We start from the raw sequence: 15,223 nt of genomic DNA, 5'->3' as shown, positions 1-15,223 counted from the left end.
TCATCAAAAGTTACCCCTACAGAACTTAATTGATTGGTAACTGTATTAAATTCATTTAAATGATCAACAACAGATCCACCTTCTGACATCTTCATATTAAATAAACGCTTCATAAGAAATACCTTATTTGAGGCCGAGGGTTTTCATATAGTTTGGCCAATGTCGACATTAAACCCTCTGTTGTCGTTTCCTTTGAAATATTAAATGCTACCGACACCACTAGGCACAACTGTAGTGTTCCAAGTGCCTATCTGTCGAGACTATCCCATTCTGTGTCTTTCATACTTGTCGACTTCTTTTGTCTTTACGCTCAATGGTTGGTACAGATCTCTCTGATACAGATAATCTTCCATCTACATCTTCCATAGCTAGTAGTTTTGTCCATTGAATTTTTTCAACCCTAAACCTACCATCTTTTGCCATTTCTCCCACTCGAACTAGGAACCCTTCTCTCCTGCGAGTTTATCAGCCAAATAGACCTTCGGCTCTGATATCAATTGTTAGAAAATTATATATTAGAGAGAAATGGAACACATAAAATATTGTAGAAATATAAACACAAATAACACATAAAGCAAGAGAGACACAGATATACGTGGTTCACCTAGTTTGGGCTACGTCCACTAAGAAACAGCCATTCCTTCCTTTTATATTATCCAGCTAACTAAAGAGATACAACCTACAGTAGATCCGTTGTAACTCCCTCTTCGCTCACAATCTCCTCTCTCTTCCTCACTAAGAATACAGATATACATAGATGCAATACAATTCCCTCATATATAGCGAGGGGTTTCCTTATAGGGAAAAAAAACCCTAAATTAAACATAACTTCTACCATCAAATCTCTACCTAATGAACGGCCCAGATTGACTATGAAATTACAACATTTTACAAGGCAATTTTACATCTATTCTTAGCTTCGGGGGCGCAGCCACCTCCTCGTACCCCCCTACAGCGAATATTTTACGAGTGGCGTTGCCACCCCATTACGAACTGGTGTCCAATGCGGCAATACCTTTAAATAGAGAAGATAATTAGGCTCCACACCCAACAGAAACTCCACTCACTACTCCGGAAAGAGAATCCAACAACAATAATTAGTTGTCTAGCATTGCAACTAAAATAAATAATTGGAAAAAGAGGAGCGAGAAGAGCTCGTTGTTAGGGAAGTTCAATAAATCCAAGCCTCCCACCTTCGATGGAGAGATTAAAATGGCCAAAGAGGAAAAATATTAGTTGTTAGGACAGAGTATGTATTTTAGAGTCCATGGCTAATCTGATAATATGAAAAACAGAGTGGTTATTTTCATATTGAAAGGAAAATCCAACATATGGTGTGAATATTTAATGAATGTCAAAAAAATTAGAGAGGAGTTGACATATAGAAGGTTTGAGAAACATTTTCATGATAAGTGCCGTTTTGAGAGGAAGTATGATAACATAGTTAAATAATTCCATGAGCATAAGATAGGAAACCTTATTGTTCATGAGTACACTAACAGATTCTTGGATATGTTGAGGTACATGCCATACATAAAAGACAAGAAGGTGAAGACTCAAAGGCACCTAAGTGGATTACTATAAGCTCACCAGGACATAATTGAGTTTGATGAGACAAGAATCTTGGAGGACACTATTCAAAAGGACAAACATTGTTACAAGCAATCATATCATAAGTCCAAGTTCCATACTAATTGGAAAACAAGAGATAATATTGGATTCAAGGGGAAAGGGATGGGACCCTCAAGATATAAGCTAGGAGGGAGATCTGTGAAGTTCAACCACCACCACCCCCCCCAAAGGGTGAGTTTGAACAAAAAATTACTATTGATAGTATAGATCCTCCAAATAAACCAATGAGGTAAGAGGTCATTTATATTAGAAGATGGACTTTCCAGTTTTGGACATGTGGAGAGATTTTCCTTAGAAACAATAGAATGGCACAAGGTTGTAGAATGTGCAAGAGGAAGCAATAGTGAATGATGTGGCTCAGAACATGCCACAAACTTATGTTGCATTGGAAAATAGTAAGGTCAACCATCAAGCTTTAGTGATTAAGAAGGAAGGTATGCTTTTTAACCAAAAAAATTAAATTTTAATTGACCCAATATCTAATTTTATCTATATTAGACCGAAGGTTGCAGAAGTATGTGACCTCCAATGGAAAGTTCATGAGAAATTGTGGTTGGTCAAACTAGCCATGAGACACAAAAGAAGGCGACGAACTTAGGGGAATCATGCATCATCAATCTAAGTGACATGACCAGTATAACAACCTTTAACCATTTACCATTAGGGTTGTATAATTTCATAATTGGCATGGCTTGAATATTGGCCCAAAAAACAAAAAATGACTGCTACAATAATTCATTGGAATGCCGCAATGATGAAGGTGAGAAATTGGCGCTTCGGGGAATAAGGAAGCATGTTTCTGTCAAGTAAATATCATCACTATAGGCAAAGAGGTGTAGCTAAAAAGGTTGTTCCCTATATGTAGTCCAAGTAACCACTGAAACAGAGAGTGATGAGGCTAGAATGAAAGCTCACCCGATCATAAAATAGTTCAATGATATATTTTGAAACGAAATACTAGGATTTCCACCAAGGAGAGAAATTGATTTATCCATTGAGTTGATTCCTGGATCAATGCCAGTCTTGAAAGCCCCATATTGTATGAGCATGACAAAGTTAGGGGAGATAAAATTTCCATTGAAAGAAATGTTGAACCAATCGTATATCAAACCTAGTGTGTAACCCTGCAGAGCCCCAGGATTATTTGAGAAGAAAAAGGATGGAACATTGTAGTTATGCTTTGACTATTAATAATTGAATATAGAAGCAATGAAAAAAAGGTACCCATTTCCCAGAGTTATTGAATTATTTGATCAAATCAGAGGGGATGGAGTGGTCACAAAAATATTCTTGATATCTATCTATCATCAAGTCTAAATCGAGGATGAATACATTCATGAAAAAACTTTTAGGACAAGATATGGACACTACAAGTTTGTGGTGGTGCCATTTGGGCTTACCAATGCCCCAACCACATTTATGTGTTTGATGAAGAATGTCCTTAACCATTTTTTGGACAATTTTGTATTGGTCTTCGTAGATGACATCTTGATCTACTTGAAAACTATAGAAGAGCATGAAGAACATATAAAATCAATGTTGTAGTTGTTGAGAGAGAAAAATCTCTATGCCAAGATTAAAAAATGTTATTTCTTTTGGTCACAAGTTTAGTAACTGGGACATGTCATTTCAAGGGAAGGAGTACCAACGGGCTCTAATAATATTAAGACCATCATGGAGTTCCCACTCACGAAATTGAAGTGATATTTTTTATGGTATTGGTTGGATATTACCAATGATTCATTCAATAATTTTCAAAGATTTGGCATCCAATCATGGATTTTCAGAGGAAGGGAGTCAAATTCTAATGGACATCATAATGTGCAACTAGTTTTGAATGATTTAAGCAATTTCTCACAAGTGCACCTATTTTTCAGATGACAAATTTAGAAAATAATTTCTTGGTCCACACAAATGCTTTTAAGGAATAAGTGGAGTCTTGATGCAAGAAGGTCATGTGCTATGTTATGATTTAAGAAAATCGAATGAACATGAGAAGAATTATGTCCCTCATGACTTCAAAATTATAGCAATAGGGAATACATTGAAAATATGGAGGCATTAATTTCTTGTGAGGAAGTTTGTATTGATGTCAAACCATGGAGGGCTAAGATATTTGTTTGACTAGCCCAAGTTAAATGCAAGACAAGCTAGATGGTTGGCAATGATCAGTGAATTTGACTTCAAAATAGAGCATATCGAAGGCAAGAAAACAAAGTGGAAGATGTGCTTAGTAGAAGCCTATAAGTGGCACACTTGATAGCCATGAGAACTTGTGAATTTAATATTAAAGAAAATGTCAATTGAGCCTTGATACAAGATAAGGACTTTCATCATGTGAAAGATCACTTGCAGAAGGAGCTAGAAGGGACATTGAGTAAGAATTACATGCTCATAGACAATGATATTTTGAAATTAAATGACATGTGGTATATATGTTGTATGAATGACTTGAAGAGGCTCACCTTGAATAAGTTTCACAAAATACCTTACTCATACATCTTGGTTATCTGAAAATGATTACAAACATAATAAAGTTCAGGCTTCTGTGATCCATATCAATTTAGAGAGAGAATCTTCGGCGAAAATCATATGGAAAATCATTTGTCGACGTGTTTCGAACCAACAAGTGTGGTTCATCATCAGGACAGGTTGGTTCGAAACACGTCTACAAATGATTTTCCATGTGATTTTCGCCAAAGATTCTCTCTCTAGATTACAAACATAAATAAAATATATTATTGGTTGGGTATGAAGAGGGAAGTTTCTAAGTACATTGTTAGGTTCCTGGAATGTTAGTTGGTACAAACAGAATTTAAATACCTAGTGGGATTACTACAACCAATTCTCATTCCTGAGTGGAAGTGGAAAGTAATATATATGGACTTCATCATAAAATTTTCTAGAACATCCGAGCAACATGATGCCATTATGGTGGTGGTGAATAAGTTAAGTAAGAAAAATCACTCTATAGTAGTCAAGCCCACTCACAAGGAAATTGACATAGATAATATTTTCATGAAGGAAATATTCAAATTGCATGGCATACCCAAGAAAATTATCTAAGATCATGAATCATGATGCCAAGTTTACTTCCAATTTTTGGAAGACATTGTTTGTTGGTTTTGGAACCCAACTAGATTTTAGCACATATCATCCTCAAATGGATGGACAAACTGGAAGAGTGAACATTATTTTAGAAGGCATGTTGAGGATGTCTTTTATGCATCAACCAAAGAGGTGGGGAGAATTCCTACCACCAATTTAGTTTTCCTACAACAACAGGAATCAAGAGTCATTAAAGATGGGCCCTTTTGAGGCTTTGTATGGAAAAAAACTACAACATTGCTATTAGCTAGGATGACCTAGTGAGTAGGGTGGTACTTCGTATAGAGATGTTAAAAGAGATGGAGAAGGAGGTGCTCTATATCAAGAAGAAATTGAACAAAACCAAGGATAGGAAAAATATTTAGGAAGATCAATAGAGAATGCATAAGGGATTTCAAGTGGGAGAGCATGTGTATCTCCACATCATACCAAGGAAGAGTTTATTGAAAGTGGGATCTTGTGCAAAGTTGCCACGTAAAAGTGGGGCTAGTGGCTTATGGATTAGCCTTACCAGCCATAGTGAAAGCATACAATGTTTTTTACATTTCTTTGCTTAAGAAGTATGTACATGACACTAATCATATTATTAATTGGTCTGTGATATAGGTGGAACTCAAGGGAGTGTTCTAACCAAAACCATTGTGAATCCTGGATTGAAGGAAAATTTCACTTTGGAATCAAGTAATAGAGTAGGTCAAGCTGCAATGGAAGTAGTTTGGACCAGATGAAGTCACCTAGGAAATAATAGATCAAATGAGGGTATCTTACCCATTTTTGTTTACTATATAAATGAATTTAAGAGATATGAATATAAATCTTAGTAGTTATGTTTTGTTCTAATTATATAAGACCAAGGATGGTACTCCTTTAAAAGGGTGGGGTTTGTAACAACCATTTTTCCATAACACCCCATGTACATAAACCCAATTGTGAAAATTATGGATGTGCGAAAATTTATGTGGAAATAAATTAATGACTGGTTTGACTGGGGGTACATACAAATCCAAATATTAGAAGAGAGGGCTACTGAGTACTTGGTGCATGCCTAGAGGGTCATTGAGTTTCCATTTCACATTGGTTGGTTCTCCTATGGCATGAAATGAGCAGATCATACCAATCTTAATGAATTCTCATGATTACCCACCTAATGACAAACTGGCCTACGTTGACAAACTGGCCTACACTGACAATCATTAAATTCATAGTGAGAAGCATAGGTGAAGGAAGGTGCCATACTATCTCCTCTCCTCATGGAATGTAGAGAGAGAGAAAGAGTATGTGAACCAAAATCCCATGAGTGGAAAAAGAAGAACAATGGAAGGATGAAGAATCTAGATACTTTAGACTTCATCCTTCTAGTATCTATATAGATCAAAAGAGGGGTTCGTGCAGAATCTTACCATGCAAAGAGAATTTTGAGTACCAAAGACCATGGAACAAGGGATTTGCAAGTGAAGAGACTTGAGAGGATATCTATTCAAAGCTACTGGTGTGGAAGCTAGAAGGTGCAAAAATGGGTGCGAAGGAACCATGGGCTCTATGAATTGGGAAAGTGTTCCTTATGATTTTGTTGAGGGAATTGGAAAATGTGTCTAAGATTTATTGATCAATGAGGAGATAAGTGGAGAACTGAATCATTGTGGTGCTTGTATTGGGGATTTGAAACCACTTGGTGCTTTTTTCTTTGATAGTAAATCATTGTGATAAGTCAATCTAGGTCACAGTGGTGCTTGCCTTGGGGCTATGAAACCACATCTAAAGTGAACTATGGACCCTTGTGGTGCTTGCCATGAAAGGAGGATGATAAACCACCAAAAATTAGTGATTCAACCTCCTCAAACTAAGACAAAACTCATTTGATATTGGGTGAAGCCTTGTGTTTTAGTTAAAGTGAAAGTGAGTCACAGTGGTGCTTTCCTTGGGGCTATGAAACCACCTAGATAATGGAATCATCCTATTGGTTATGTGATTAAGCCTTGGGTGTGAATGTCTCTAGAAACCAATCCCCTTAGACTTTGGATCTAGCTCAGGGGTGGTTTCCTGCAAGAAATATTGCAGTGTGGCTAACCTACAGTTGGGTGGGGATTTGAAGTCCCTCCTTCAATTTCCAGTTGTATTTAAACACACAGATAAGTGTACATTGCTCATGTGAAACGAATTATAAATTGTGATAGATTCACATTATGTGTGAATGATGAAATATCTTGTGCATTATGGATATGAATGAGTGTTTAAGTTGTGAAGCTCCTTGATATGTCCATGAATAGATTGTTGATTGATGTTTTCTTGGACTCTATTGTTTATCATACCATTCATGAATAATGTATATATGTGTGTTAATGGTTACACTAAGGAACCCTGAAAGTAATTAAGGAATACATAGAACCAAATACTCTCGTTTTTGTTACTTGTTTAAACTTAGAGGCTAGTACCTCAGGATTTGGGCCACAACTCCCAAGGGTAGGCATGCTTTAAGACTACAAGTTGTTGAGCATGCGAAAGACAATCACTCTCCCTTTCATAGACTTTACCCTAGGATATTCATTTCCTATGATGTATGGTATGCCATCGACATCAGTGGGTAGTGGACTTTAAACTCGCATGAATGTTGCTAGGATGACATCGAGCAAGCACTAATGGAACTGCACCCCAACATAACCATGTTAGGTGTGAAAAACATCAGTTATTGAATATCAATGATAGTGGTTAAGTTTAATGAATGAGCAAGGCTGATACACATGGTCAAACATGGTTTAATACTGGGCGAAAGACCTAGTGGTGGGGTTTTGCTACAACCTTGAGGGCATATCTCATTTTAGCGCCCATCACTCACCGCTTGCTACCAAAATATTTACACATTGCAACACCTGTGAGCACATCGGTCAAGGTAGGACAACCCTTTTAGAGTTCCAAGGTGCAACCATGGACTTCCCCTGTCGCTCATCGCCCACCACTACCTTTACCTTCTTTAATGTTAAACTTTGTGAATGGTGATGATTGCAGAAATATGAAGTAGGCTTGATGGAAAGACCCACAAAATTGACCTGTCAGGGCTACATGGAAGCCACATGGGCACCACGTGGTCAATATGCTAACATGGCCTCTTGCAATAGGTTGAAAGTTATATGAGTGTAACTTTTGGTCTAGGAATTGGATCAAGGAAAAATTAGTGTCACTAGAAATCTCGTTATGAGCTAAATGCGATAGTGATATCATAAGTTAATTTCACATGCTTGTAGAATGAGTATTTTTCATAACCCTATATTTATAACAAACTTTGGTGATTAGTTAAACAATAAGTAACACCTTTCGTAGCCTAATATAGTACAAAGGGGTTGGAGGGAGTATTACAAGGCTTTTGTTCAGTAAAGACCAATGCAATTTTTTCACAAGAGGGTGGGTTTCAAAACCATGGCTCGATATATTGTGGGTAATGTGGCCACATAGAACTTGGCTAAACACAATTTTTGGAGCTTATGGTACTCATTTATGCTACTTGATTTACTTTGTATATTCTTTGAATAAATTCACCATATGCCACTGAATGGATCTGAGAAGCGAGTTGCAATTGGCCAAAAAATTCAAACTAAGACTTAGATGGGTGAACAATAAATTTTGTTAGACCATTGGCAGTGGATTATAGTTAGAGACACCCCCTCCTAGGACTCAAGTTAAAAATTAAATTTTTTGAGGATGCTTGAATATGTGGTTTTTTTTCTGAAGACCAATGTAAATTTTTCGCAAGGGGGTGGATTTTGAAAAATCCTCACTTGAGAGATTCTATGTAGTGTGATCACATGGGAATTCATCAAATAAACTTGATAGAGATTATAAAACTAATTTATGCTACTCAGTTTAGTTTTTATATCCCTAGATCAAATTCAACACATCTCCTTGACTGACTCCATGAAGTGAGTTGCAATTAGCCATAAAATTCAATCAAAGACTTGGATGGGTGAATCATTGATTCCATTTGTCTCTTAGCACTAGGTTAAAACTAGGGGAACCTCCCTCCTAGGATTCCATAGGGTGAAAATTGATCTATTTGAGGATATTTAGAGCTAGGATTTGTTCAAGAAATACCAATGCAATTTTTTCGCAAAGGGGTCTATTTTGAAAAACCATAGCTTAAGATATTTTGGTAGTGTGACCACATGGGCCTTGGAAAATCACGCTTTTTGGAGCTTACAAAGCTCATTTTTGTTTCTATGCTTGGTTTTTGTACCTTGGACAAAATCCACCTTATGTCCCTCAATGACATTAGGAGGTGAAATACAAATCACCATAAAATTCAAACTGAGACTCATATGGGTGGTCTGTCATCTTTTTAGATTCCTAGCACTAGGATACAACTAGGGGAACTCCCCTCTTAGGACTCTATAGGTATTTTTATTTTATTTTATTTTAAGTATTTTCAAATATAAGGTTTTGTTGAACAAATACCAATGCAAATTTTACATAAGGGGGCATATTTTGCAGAACCATCATTTGAAAAATCCTAGGTAGTGTGCTCACATGAGTCTTGGAAAAAAACACATGTTGAAGCTTATGAAACCCATTTATGCTAATTGGTTTTGTTTTAATACCCCTATACCAACTTCATAATATATTCATGTTTGAATCTTAGAAGAAAGTTGTGACTCACTATAAAACTACCCAAGACTTTGATGGGTGAACTATCAATTGCATTGGACTCTTGACGCCAAGTTGTAGCTAGGACATGCCCCTTCTAGAACACTATTAGCAAAAAAATTATTTATTTTGGGGCCTTCAGAGCTATAGTTTTCTTCATTAAAGACCAATGCAAATTTTACATAAATGTGGGAGTTTTGGAAAACCTTAACTGTTGGCATTATGATACAGGTATTGTCCTTGATGGAAACTCACTCAGATGAAAGTTCATAGTGCAACAAGTCAACAACAAAGGATTACAGATTAGACTCCAAAGAATGAATAAAGAGAGGTATATGCTAGTTCACTTTGTCAAGGCACATATACACATGATTTAACAGAACAAAAGTAGTGTATAATGTATACACACACTTTCAAAGGAGGAAAAGCGTGTACATGTTGGAAAACCAAGTTTTTGGTCGAAGGTATTTGATCCAAGATATTTTGGTCCAAGGTAATTGGTCTGAGGCATTTGGTCCAAGGTATTGACCCTAGGTATTGGGTCCAAGGTATTGGTCCTAAGTGGTTTTGGTCCAAGGTATTGAGAAAGGCCTAAGAGTATATAAGGAGGAGAAGATCATTAGGCTAAGGTGTGCAAGCAATAAGATTCTAAGGAATACTTCTATCTGAAGTATATATTATGTTGCAGGGTTATGTTTGGGACTGGATCTGAAATATTCATGTGCACCTTGAGTTCAACATTGGATCAAGAATCATGAGACTTGAAATGACTTATTCTTGAATGATCTGATATTGGTTGTGACTAGATTTGATGTTTTGCGCCTGTTCTATTTGTTATCTATCATGATCTAGGTTTGTCTGAAGTCTAGAATTGTAGCAAAGTTCTGAGTCAAAATGTGAAAATCTGTATGCAGGTTTGTCTCAGCCAAAGCACGTGTACATGTAGGTTCGACTCATCCAAGTAGCTATACAAAAAGAAAAGCTTATGTTTAGATCTAACTGATCTATCTGATCAAATTCTGTTGTTTTACTTCTATCTGTCAATGAAGTCCTCTTGAATCTAAACGTAGAACTGTTGTATAAGGAAATTGAATCTGATTGATTGATTTATTAAGAAGGAAGGGTGATCCTTGTTGATATCTATTTTGAACATTGTAATATGACAGTAGATCTTCATAATTTCATTGATTGGTACAGTCTGTGGTTCAGAAGTGTATGATTCAGTATCTTTAGAGATATACGCAGGTTGGGTTAAAGGAAGTGGCATATACACATAGGTTGGGTTCAACCAAGTAGTGTATACACTCTAATGCATGGTTTTTGAGGTTATAGCTGGTTCTGGATGATGATGCAAGATTCTGGGTTCAACACAAAGTTTTGGTGTCAGTGGTCTCATCATTTAGATTAACTAAACATTGGTTGATGTAGTTTAAGTTTAAAAAGGCTTTGATGGGTCTAGTGTGAAAATTTGATGAAACGTGGCCTTCATCTTGTGTTGTTGTGATCCAGGAGTATCTAGTCTGAAAATTTATGAAATGTGGTCCCTAGAGGAAGAAAGAAGGTCGTAGCCTTCTATAGGTTGGCGCCTATGTACTAGTAAACATATAATCTAGTACAAGAGCTAGGGGGTTGTAGCTCCCTTCCAGTAGAAGCTAGAGAATGAGAGAAGGTTGTAACCTTCTGCAGGTAGAATCCTACATACTGGTATGAGTCTTCACCAGTACAAGATTGTAAACATATTTTCTTATTATTAAAAGAAGACAAAGACGACAACAACAGGTGGTTTTTACCCACATTGGGTTTCCACCTTAAATCTTGGTGTTCATGTGTGTTGCTTATGTGTGATGCTTTATTCTGCTTTTAATGCACTATCTAATAAATATCTGATATACTGGTTTAAGCTCAACACATCATAAACTGTCTAAATCAAAAGTTCTTTGCATGTATGCTGGTTTCTTTAAGCACAGTCGCATGTACACGCTAGTTCACTTCACTGAGTAGCGTATATAAATATGTTTGGTTAATAAAATTATTGATCTGATAATACTGATTCACCCCCCTCTCAGTATTATTTCAAACAATTGGTATCAGAGCAGGTCCTTTAGAAGAAGCTTGATCGCTTGAAGGGAGATCCTTCAACATGAATAATCAAGAAAGCATGGGATCCATCAGACCGCCAATCTTCAATGGAAGAAACTTTGTTTATTGGAAAATAAGAACCACAGCCTATCTACAATATCTTGGAACAGATGTCTGGGAAATTGTGGAAGGAGGATATACATTTCCAACAGCAATTCCTACAGATACAACAGGTAAAAATCAATATGAAACCAATGCCAAAGTTGTCAATAATTTATTGGGAAGTCTGTCATAATTAGAGCTTTTCAAAGTCATGTAGCTAAAATCAACCAAATAAATATGGGACAAAATTGTTCTGAGCTATGAAGGAAACTCTCAGGTAAAACGTGCTAAGCTTCAAATTCTCAGAATTCAATATGAAACTCTTAAGATGCATAGTGATGGAAGCATAACTAGTTACTTCCTATGTATAGATTAGGTTGTCAACTATATGAAGAATCTGGGTGAAAAAAATTAAGGAAGTTACCTTAGTTGAGAAAGTTTTGACATCCTTGTCTACTAAATTTGAATCCAAAGTGTTTGCCATAGAAGAAAAATAGGATCTGTAGAATATCACTATGATGCAGCTTCACAGAATCTTAACTGCCTTTGAGATGAGAAAAGGAGGACCATCGGATATGAGAGAAGATGCATTCAAGGCTTCAGCAAAAGTAACGGAAGAACACAATGAATCAGGACATATTTCAGAAGAAGAAGATGAGGTAAACTTTGTCAAAAAGCTTCAATGGGATTCTAGAAGGTTTAGAGGTAAGTTACCCTTCAAATGTTTTTCTTGTTGAAGAGTCAGTCATTATGCTACCAAATGTCCTCATAAAGATAAATTTGAAAAAGGAAAGGAATATGCAAAATGGAATAGAAAACAAGTTGTGAATAAAAGGAGTTATTATACTCATGAAGATAGCGATGGTTTATCTAATAGTGATGAAGATGAAATTGGACAAGGTTACAGACTTCTCATGGCTTATGATGATGATAATTTTTGGGATGCTTTAGAAGAAGAAGACCTTCATGAATAAATATCTAAAATCAAAATCTTTTTAGAAGAAAATAATATGATTATAGATACCTTGACATACCAATTTGTTGAAAAAGAAAAACACAATGAAAAACTTGAATGTGAAATTGTGGGTCTAAGAAAGGATCTTGAGAAAATGAAATCTCTCAATCTTAGATTTGCTAAAGGATCAGAAAATTTAAATCACATTATCAATGTTCAACGTTCTCCTCTAATAAATACAGGTATTGGATATACTGAAGAAGCATCTCAATCACAGAAGTCGTCAACCTCCACCAAAAGCTATATTAATGCAACAAAGTCCAGTGAACAGTATGACAATCGTTAGCAAAAGCATAAAGCAGATCACCAGGTAAATCAGACTCAATTTACTCCAAGGATGAATAGAAGCCACAACCAACCTCAGGTAAATCATACTCAATTTACTCCAAGGATGAATAGAAGCCACAACCAACCTCAGGTAAACCATACTCATTTTGCTCCAAAGATGAATATCAATAGAAACTACAATCAACAGGTCAATATATTCAATAGATGCAGTAACTTCTTTAATGGGAAATGTTTTTCATGTCATAATTTTGGACGCAAAGCTTCTCAATGTGTTTCTTACAAAACCATCATGACTAGAGAAGCACGAAATCAAAGGAATGTAACAGGGATCCAGAAAAGTTCCTATAATAACTTTTCTCTTTATGAGAGATTTTTCGGCGTAAATCATATGATATTTCATTTGTCCATGCTTTTCGAACCAACCAGTGTGGTTCATTGTCAGGACAAGTTGAAGAATTGGATCCAGATTGCATGTTAAATAGATAGAGCGGAACATCCAACAACTATAATTTTAGATTAGGTAACGGCTATGCTGACTAACTAATGGCTAAGTTTGACTAGGAAATGACTAGAAAATGAAATAGAGTGCTCAGTATATGACAATTTTGGTCATGAAGAATCTGAATGCAAGAGCAAATTTCGGCAAACATCTCAAAAGGAGAAAACTGCATTAAATCCCAAGATATGGAGAAGGAAAGAATCTCAAACAGAAAGATGTGGTATAGCCTTGTATGCAGAAGGACAAGAAAATCAATGGTACATCGACAATGGATGCTCAAAACACATGATACGTGACAAAGAAAAACTTCACTCATATAATTCCTTAGAAAAGGAAAAGAATGTCTCATTTAAAAATGACACTCCTGCTGTCATGAAAGGTAAAGGCTCTGTTTTCTTGAAAGAAAAGGTTAAAGCTGGAAATGTTATGTATGTAGAAGATTTAAAGCATAACATGTTGAGTGTCAATCAAATGTGTAATGAAGTAAATGAAGTGGTGTCTCGATCAAATGGATGTGTTGTTCGTGAGCTTGATACATGAGAGACCACGATCAAAGGTACAAGAACTCCAAACAACTTATACACACTCAATGGAGGACAACAACAACAAAAATGATGAAAAATGGTTGTGGCATAGAAGATTGGGACATCTAAGCTTTTATCAAATAAGAAAAGCATGTAGATTCAAGGTTTTTCGTGATCTTCCAAATATCAGCATCCCAGAAAATACAATATGCAAACCATGTCAAATCAGCAAGCAAACCAGAGTTCACTTCATGGAAAATGAAGGGTCAACTAGTACGCCTCTTGTACTTGTCCATACTAATTTATGTGGACCATCAAGGAAAAATTCACCTCATGGAGAAGAATACTTTATTTTGTTCATTGATGATTTTTCTAGAATGTGTTGTATAGGTCTTATAAAGCATAAAGATGAAGCTTTTGAAAAGTTCCAAGCCTTCAAAGCTTTGGTTGAAATGAATCAAATCGAAAAATCAAATGCCTCAGATCTGATCGAGGAGGGGAATTTACCTTACATGAATTCTTTGACTTTTGTGAACAACATGGAATAAAAAGGCAATTCTCCACTGCAAGGACTCCCTAGCAAAATGGTGTGGTAGAAAGAATGAACAGAACAATTCAACAAATGGCTCGAGCTATGCTAGATGAATCTGGAACCCCTGCAACCTTTTGGGGTGAAGCTACATTCGTTGTTGTAACTATTGTCAACCAAGCAAATGTTCGGGTAAACAGCACTCAAACTCCACATGAACTTTGGTATGGTAAGACTCCTACTGTAAAATACTTTAAAGTTTTTGGAAGCAAATGTTATATCAAAATGTCTGATGAAAAACTTGGTAAGTTTGAACCCAGAGTAGATGAAGGTATTCTTCTTGGTTATTCTTCCAGAAGTAAAGGATATAAATGTTGTAATAAAAGACTTGGAAAAATTGTTGAAAGCATTGATATTGTAGTTGATGAAGCGTGCAAAAATCCAAACAGATAGAATCAACAAAAGATTATGACAATGAAGAAGAAGGGCATTATTTTCCCACATCAAATCAATATCATATTGAAGAAGAAACCAATGAAGCACCAGAAGAGGAAATAATGGTAGAAGAAAAGACTCCTTCCAAGTATATTCAGAAAAATCATCCAAAAACTCAAATTTTAGGGGAAAAAGAGGCAAGTGTATAGACAAGAAGAACTATTATAGGGACCTCAAACTATCTAGCATTACTATCCTCCACCGAACCTCAAAATGTAAAAGAAGCATGCAAAGATGAATGTTGGGTCAAGGCCATGGATGAAGAACTTGAGCAAATTGAAAAAAATGATACTTGGGAATTAGTTCCTAGACCTCATGAT

This window comes from Pinus tabuliformis, chromosome 7 (assembly GCF_031772625.1).
Source record: "Pinus tabuliformis cultivar Carrire ecotype Pingquan chromosome 7, CPIR1, whole genome shotgun sequence".
NCBI classification, from domain to species: domain Eukaryota; kingdom Viridiplantae; phylum Streptophyta; class Pinopsida; order Pinales; family Pinaceae; genus Pinus; species Pinus tabuliformis.
The sequence above is the reverse complement of the archived record's forward strand: the minus strand, read 5'-3'. Positions refer to the sequence as shown.